This window comes from Callithrix jacchus, chromosome 8, assembly GCF_049354715.1.
Source record: "Callithrix jacchus isolate 240 chromosome 8, calJac240_pri, whole genome shotgun sequence".
NCBI classification, from domain to species: Eukaryota; Metazoa; Chordata; class Mammalia; order Primates; family Cebidae; genus Callithrix; species Callithrix jacchus.
The window spans coordinates 11,495,599-11,503,999 of record NC_133509.1 but is presented as its reverse complement, the minus strand read 5'-3'; positions in this window follow the sequence as shown (position 1 = coordinate 11,503,999).

Below are 8,401 nucleotides of genomic sequence, written 5' to 3'. Positions count from 1 at the left end.
GTTGCAGTGAGCCGAGATCGAACCATTGCACTCCAGCCTGGGCAACAAGAGCAAAACTCAGCCTCAAAAAAAAAACTAGCTGGGTGTGGTGGCGCATGCCTGTAATCCCAGCTATTCAGGAGGCTGAGGCATGAGAATTGCTTGAATCCTGGAGGTGAGAGTTGCAGTGAGCTGATACAGCGCCACCGCACTCCAGCCTGGTCAACACAGTGAGATTCTCAAAAAAAAAAAAAAAGTTTTATTGAGGAAATTGTAGACTTAGATGCAATAAGAAATAATAGTGAGAGATCCCTTACGCACTTTTCCCAGTTACCCCAGTGATAGCATTCTACAAAACTATTCATGGTATCATAACCACGATATTGACAGTGATAGAATCCACTGATCTTATTCAGATGTCCCCAGTTGTGTGTGTGTGTGTGTGTGTTTAGCTCAATGCAATTTCATCACACATGTAGGTTCATATATCCTCCACTGCTGTGAACAGTTCTGACACCACTTAGATCCCTCAGGGTTGCCTTATTATAGCCACACCTGTTTCCCTCCTGACTCCTCCCAGCCCCCATTCCAAACCCCTAGCAACATTTAGTTTAAAAATTTTGTCATTTGTCTCTCTCTTTTTTTTTTGAGACGGAGTTTCACTTTTGTTGCCCAGGCTAGAGTGCAGTGAAGCAATTTCGGCTCGCTGTAACCTCCGCCTCCCAGGTTTAAGAGATTCTCCTGCCTTAGTCTCCCTAGCAGCTGGGATTACAGGTGCCTGCCACCACAGTGACTAATTTTTTTGTATTTTTAGTAGAGATGGGGTTTTGCCATATTGGCCAGGCTGGTCTTGAACTCCTGGCCTCAGGTAATCCACCCGTCTTGGCCTCCCATAGTGCTAGGATTACAGGCATGAGCCACTGTGCCTGGCCAAAAATTTTGTCATTTCAAAAACTGTTATATAAGGCTGGGTGTGGTGGCTCACACCTGTAATCCCAGCACTTTGGGAGGCCAAGATGGGCGGATCCCTTGAGGCCAGGAGTTCAAGACCAGCCTGGTTGACATGGCGAAATGCTATCTCTCCTAAAAATATAATAATTAGCTGAGCATGGTGGTGCATACCTATAATCTCAGCTACTCGGGAGGCTGAGGCAGGAGAATTGCTTGAACCCGGGAGGTGAAGGCTGCAGTGGCCAAGATTGCTTCACTGCACTTGAGCCTGGGTGACAGAGTGAGACCCTGTTTAAAAAAAAAAAACCAGAAACCAAAACTGTTACTCACGTAGACATAGGCATGTCACCTTTTTCAAATCAGGTCCAGGCTCAGTTGTTCATGTCTGTAATCACAGCACTTTGGGAGGCTGAGTTAGGAGTACTGCTTGATCCCAGGAGTTTGAGACCAGCCTGGGCAACACAGTGAGATCCCATCTCTACAAAAAATTAAAAAATTAGCCTGGTGTAGTGGTGCACACCTGTAGTCCCAGGTGCCTGGGAGGTTTGGGTGGGAGGATCACTTGGGACTGAAAGTTTGAGGCGAGGCTGCAGTGAGGGCAACAGAGTGAGGCCCTGCCTCAAACCAACAACAATAACAAATACAGCAGAATTCCTTGGACAGTCGTCCACGTTGCTGCGCGTTGCAGTTCATTCGTGTTTGTTGCTGAGCAATATTCCACGGTGTGGACGCACCACAGTTTAATTGTTCACCTGCTGAAGGACACTTGAGCTAATTCAGGGTTTTGCTATTATAGATAAAGGTGCTATGAACATATATGTACAGGTTTTTGTGTGAATGTAAGTCTCCACTTCTCTAGGATAAATGCCAAGGAGTGCGATGTCTGCGTCATATGGTAGCTGTGTTTTTAGTTTTCTAAGAAAATGCCACGTTGTTTTCCAGAGTGACTGTGTTACTATTTTTTAAGACTACAGAGCATGTTAGTGTGCTGAAGGGGACGATTCAGAGTTGAGGAACTAGGTACTTGCAGAAGGAAGAGTGGAAGCTTCTGTAGGTCTGGCAGATGGATTGGCTAGTCTTTTTTTTTTTTTTCTCTTGAGACAGTGTCATCCAGGCAGGAGGGCAGTGGTATGATCATGGCCCACTGTAGTCTCAACCTCCTGGGCCCACGCTATCCTCCTGCCTCAGCCCCCCAAGTAGCTGGAACTGCAGGTGTGTATGAGCACGCCTGGCTAATTTTTTATTTTTATTTTTTATTTTTTTGAGATGGAGTATCGCTCTTGTTACCCAGGCTGGAGTGCAATGGCGCGATCTCGACTCACTGCAACCTCCACCTTCTGGGTTCAGGCAATTCTCCTGCCTCAGCTTCCCGAGTAGCTGGGATTACAGGCACGCGGCACCATGCCCAGCTAGTTTTTTGTATTTTTAGTAGAGACAGGGTTTCGCCATGTTGACCAGGATGGTCACGATCTCTTGACTTCATGATCCGCCCATCTCGACCTCCCAAAGTGCTGGGATTACAGGCGTGAGCCACCGCGCCCGGCCCTATTTTTATTTTTTTTGTAGATATAGCGAGGGTCTCTCTTCATTGCCCAGGCTGGTGTTGAACTCCTAGGCTCAAACAATCTACCTGCCTTGGTCTCCCAAAGTACTGGGATTACAGGTGTGAGCCACCACACCTGGCCAGGATTTGTCTAGTCTTTAGTAAAGCGACATCCACTTCTCAGAGTACTAGGAGGAGAGAGACAATAGTAGGCAGACATGCAGATGGGTTTTCAGGTTGTGGTAGGAATGACAGGCTATTTCCCATTGCTTCTTTTTTTTTTTTTCCTTTTTTTTGAGATGGAGGTTTGCTCTTTTGCCCAAGCTGGAGTGCAGTGGTGTGATCTCAGCTCACTGCAGCCTTTGCCTTCTGGCTTCAAATGATTCTCCTGCCTCAGCTCCCAAGCAGCTGGGATTACAGACACCTACCACCATGCCTGGCTAAGTTTTGTATTTGTAGTACAGATAGGGTTTCATCATGTTGGCTAGGCTGGTCTCAAACTCCTGACCTCATGATCTGCCTGCCTTGGCCTCCCAGAGTGGTAGGATTACAGGCGTGAGCCACCGGACCCCGCCCCCATTGCTTCTATTTCCTTAGTAACATGGTGGTTAGGTCATCAGTTAAGATGAGAGGGGTAGAGGTTTTGCAGAGACAGCCTAGGGAAAAAAGTCTTCTGGAGAGTAGAAAAGCAAACTTTTTTTTTTTTTTTTGAGACAGAGTTTTGCTGTTGTTACCCAGACTAGAGTGCAATGGCATGATCTCGGCTCACTGCAACCTCCGCCTCCTGGGTTCAAGCAATTCTCTGCCTCAGCCTCCTGAGTAGCTGGGACTACAGGCTCACACCACCATGCCCAGCTAATTTTTGTATTTTTAGTAAAGACGGGGTTTCACCTTGTTGACCAGGATGGTCTTGATCTCTTGACCTCGTGATGCACCCACGTCAGCTTCCCAGAGTGCTGGGATTACAGGCGTGAGCCACCGCGCCCGGCCAACGAAAAGCAAACTTAAAGGGATAATGTAGTAGGAACTACCAGGCAGTATCGACAGTCCGTTTGAAATTAGGATCATTAGCACTAAGTGAAGATAACCTGCCTGGAAGTCTGATTGTGCTGAGTGAAAGCACTGGGAAGGCAAATGGTTGAATTTATGCAGAGTATGGGTGTGCCAGGCAAGCACAGCAGGAAGAACAGGGAAGGAGTAGTTACAGTGATGGATGATGGACAAGCTAGAAAAGGCCTGGCATGATGGCTCTGTAATCTCAGCACTTTGGGAAGCCGAGGTAGCAGGATCATTTGAGCCCAGGAGTTCAAGACCAGCCTGGGCAATACGGCAAAACCCCGTCTCTATCAAAAGTACAAAAATTAGCTGGGCATGGTGGCGGGTACCTGTAGTCCCAGCTACTCGGGAGGCTGAGGCAGGGAGAATCGCTTGAACCCAGGAGGCAGAGGTTGCAGTGAGCCGAGATTGCGCCATTGCACTCCAGCCTGGGTAAACAAGAGCGAAACTCCAGCGCAAAAAAAAAAAAAAAGAAAAAAGCTTGATTTAACCATTGGTTAACTCTTCTACAATGTATACATATATGAAGACATCATGTTGTATGCCATAAGTATATATATCTTTTCTAGTTAATTTTTTAAAATATACATAAAGAAATAACATTTTTGTGGGAAATCTTTTAACATAATTTCATAATTTTGCACTTAAGGTGTACAACTACTTTTATAATAAACTATTTGCCAAGAGAAACTGGGAAAAAACACAGTATCATTAACTGGCAGTGGACTCAGAGTTTCAGTTATTCCAAATTCCTGTGGCTTACCATGTAATTCAGGCCTATGTAAAAATCTGCAGTTGTTAACAATGACTACTGAGTTTGGACCCAATATAATATTTGCACTAAAGCTTTGATACATTATATGGGTTACTTACTTTCTTTCTTTTGAAAGGGAGTCTTGCTCTGTCACCAGGCTGGAGTGCAGTGGCACAATCTCAGCTCACTGCAACCTCTGCCTCCTAGGTTCAAGCAATTCCCCTGCCTCAGCCTCCCAAGTAGCTGAGGCACACACCATCACACCTGGCTAGTTTTTTGTGTTTTAGTAGAGATGGAGTTTCACTATGTTGGCCAGGATGGTTTCAATCTCCTTCCCTTGTGATCCACCTGCCTTGGCCTCCCAAAGTGCTGGCATTAGAGGTGTGAGCCACCAGCCTGGCCTTGCTTTCTTTTTATTCTTTTTCTTTTTTGTTTTTTAAGTTGAGGCAGGGTATTGGTCTATCGCCCAGGCTAGAATGCAGTGGTCCAATCACAGCTCACTGCAACCTTGACCTCCCAGGCTCAAGCAATCCTCCTGCCACAGCCTCCCAGGTAGCAGGAACCACAGGTATGTGCCACCATGCTGGCTAAATTTTTATTATTATTTATTTATTTTAAAAAAATTTATTTAATTTATTTTTTTTTTTTGAGATGGAGTTTCGCTGTTGTTACCCAGACTGGAGTGCAATGGCATGATCTCGGCTCACCACAACCTCCGCCTTCTGGGTTCAAGCAATTCTCCTGCCTCAGCCTCCCGAGTAGCTGGGACTACAGGCGCGCAGCACCATGTCCAGCTAATTTTTGTATTTTCAGTAGAGACGGGGTTTCACCTTGTTGACCTGGATGGTCTCGATCTCTTGACCTCGTGATCCACCCACCTTGGCCTCCCAAAGTGCTGGGATTATAGGCATGAGCCACTGCGCTCAGCCTATTTTTTATTTTTATAGGGTCTCATTACCCACAGCTAGTCTTGAACTCCTAGGCTCAAGTGATCCTGCCACCTTGGCCTCCGAAAGTGTTGAGATTACAGGCATGAGCCACCACACTCAGCCATAGACAAGTTACTTCCTAATCTCTCTTAACCAGTTTCTTCCTGTTAAAAACAAACAAACAAAAAAACACCAAAAAACCATTAGTGAGGTCAAGAGATTGAAGCTCCTGATAAAGGTCAAAGACTTGTTGAGGGGCTTAATTGAGGCAAAGGTTATGTATGGTTGGAGAGTCGACATTTTGGATGTGAACTGATTTCTGGTGAGAACAAAGTTGACGGTGTGACCACAGGAGTGAGCAGCTGCTGTGGAGTGTTGAAAAATCTCACTAGAGATGAGAAAGTCAGGAAGTGAGAGGAGCGTGGTTGAGAGGTCGTCACGTAGACCTTGAGCTCACCGACTATGACAAAAATTGCAGTGGAGAGAAACACAGTAAGCAAGAGCCAAAGAAGGGGCGTCAATCAAGAAGCTGAATGATGACATCAACAAAGATGGTGTATCTAGAGGGCGAAGCCCCAGTGGAACAGGGATTTCGTGGGAGGGAGGGGGAGTTAAACACTGGTCTAGAAATGGCATTAGGGTGGAGAGGAATACATTTATTCACTCCTGACACTGAGGCATATGAGAATGAGAAACAGAATTCACCTTAGAGAGCTGAAGAAGCAGCAGCTTCCATAGCGGACAGCCAAGTTTCACATAAAGCAAGCAAGGTGAAAAAAAGCTGAGGATGGCCAGGGGTGGCGGCTCATGCCTGAATCCCAGCACTTTGGGAGGCTGAAGCAGGCGGATCATGAGGTCAAGAGATGGAGACCATCCTGGCCAACATGGTGAAACCCCATCTCTACTAAAAATACAAAAATTAGCTGGGCATGGTGGTACACACCTGTAGTCCTAGCCACTCGGGAGGCTGAGGCAGGAGAATTACTTGAACCTGGGAGGCAGAGGTTGCAGTGAGCCAAGATTGTGCCACTGCACTCCAGCCTGGCAACAGAGCAAGACTTTGTCTCGAAAAGAAAAGGCTGAGGATGTGGAAGAGTTTGCTGATCACACGTTGCAGAGGGCACAGTGGGAGGGTGTGGCCTGGGGCAGGGAGCTGGGAGCAGGATGTGATAGATTGCCAGTGTGAGGACAAGGATGCAGGTGACAATGGATGAGAAAGGACTTGAACCTGTGGTGGTGATTGGAGTAGACAGAGATAGAGGGGTGAAGGGGATATAGTGCTGTCATAGAAATTTCTGTGATGATAGACACATGCCATATGTGTACTGTGTAATACTGTGGCTGCTAGCCACATGTGGCTGTTAAGCATATGAAATGTGGCTAGTGGGCCGGGTACAGTGGCTCACGCCTGTAATCCCAGCACTTTGGGAGGCTGAGGTGGGTGTATCACCTCAGGTCAGGAGTTGAGACCAGCCTGGCCAACATGGTGAAACTCCATCCCTACTAAAAATACAAAATTAGCTGGGTGTTGTTGGGGGTACCTGCAATCCCAGCTACTTAGGAGGCTGAGGCAGAAGAATCGCTTGAACCCTAGGAGGCGGAGGTTGCAGTGGGCTGAGATCTGAGATCGTGCCACTGCACTCCAGCCTGGGCAACAGAGTGAGACTCAGTATCAAAAAAGAAAAAAGAAAAGAAAAGAAAATAGAAAAAGAAATGTGGCTAGTGGGACTGAGGAGTTGAACTTTTAACTTTTTTTGATTTTAATTAATTTAGATTTAAAGACCTCAGTGTTTGTGAATTTTTCACTTGCTGGCCAGGCGGCTATCAGGGTGACCACTCCTTCAAACAGAAAGCTGTCCAGAGAGCTTCTGACTCCTTCACCGTGCAGATCCAGACAAAGCGCAGGACCAGGTAACTTGGGGTCTAAATTCTAACTCCACCACTTAATTGCTTTGATTTAAAGCTAGCACGTTAATGTGTCTGGTATAGACAGACCCCCAGTAAATAGTGGATGACAGAATAAATCTCCCTGAGGTTTAATTCTCCTCCTCTGTAAGATGAGGGTGGAGAGCTGTTGTAAAATGTAGGGCTTTACCCATGATGCTCAATGAATGATCGCTATTGTTGACATAGTGAGTTCTCAAAAACTGTCCTTCAGGTCAAAGGGTTACTTGTCCTGAAGGAATGGGCTGGCAGAAGTGAGATATTCCAGCTCCCTTTGAGGGCCAGGAGGATTGCCCAGGTCTTTGGGACCATGTGATGTGGTAGGTCAGGACTGGGTTTAAATATCCAATTCTGCTTGGTAGTAACTACCTTACTTGAACCTGGAAGAGTAGGTAGGGATAGCTGAGGGACAAGGTGGAGGATTGTTTTTCTTTTTTAGAGACAGCATCTCACTCTGTTGCCCAGGCTGGAGTATAATGGCACGACCTTGGCTCACCACAACCTCTGCCTCCCAGGTTCAAGCAATTCTCCCTGCCTCAGCCTCCAGAGTAGCTGGGATTACAGGCGCCCGCCACCATGCGTGCCTAATTTTTGTATTTTTAGTACAGACAAGGTTTTGCCATGTCGGCCAGGCTGGTCTTGAACTCCTGACCTCAGGTGATCCAGTAGCCTCGGCCTCCCCAAGTGTTGGGATTACAGGTGTGAGCCACCGCGCCTGGCCTTGGTGGAGGATCTTAAAGTGATCCAGAGTATGAGACCAGTGTTGCCTGAATATCTAGTGATAATCCGAGCAGTGTGGGTATCATTTATCACTTTAATATGTGCTGAAAAAGCCTTAGCTTGGCAGCTCCAACCTTTCTTCTGTGCCTCCCAAAAGCCTGCTGCCCATGAAGTAGAGTAACCATATCCTGAATGACTCTGATGTGAGACATATGTGAACTGAAAGTTATAGTGACCTCCGATCTGGAGTATCACCCTTTCTCCAAATTATCCCCCTTTCTGCAAAGCTGTCCCTAATTTCCTAATTATTTTCTCTTTGGCATTCCTTTTTTTTTTTTTTTTTAAGACGGGTTTCACCATGTTGATCAGGCTGGTCTTGAACTCCCGACCTCAGGTGATCCGCCCACCTTGGCCTCCAAAGTGCTTGGATTACAGGTGTGAGCCACAACGCCCAACCTCTTTTTTTTTTTTTTTTTTAATCTCTTTGGCATTCCTACGATGGAGCACTTACTTACCTGGTATTGT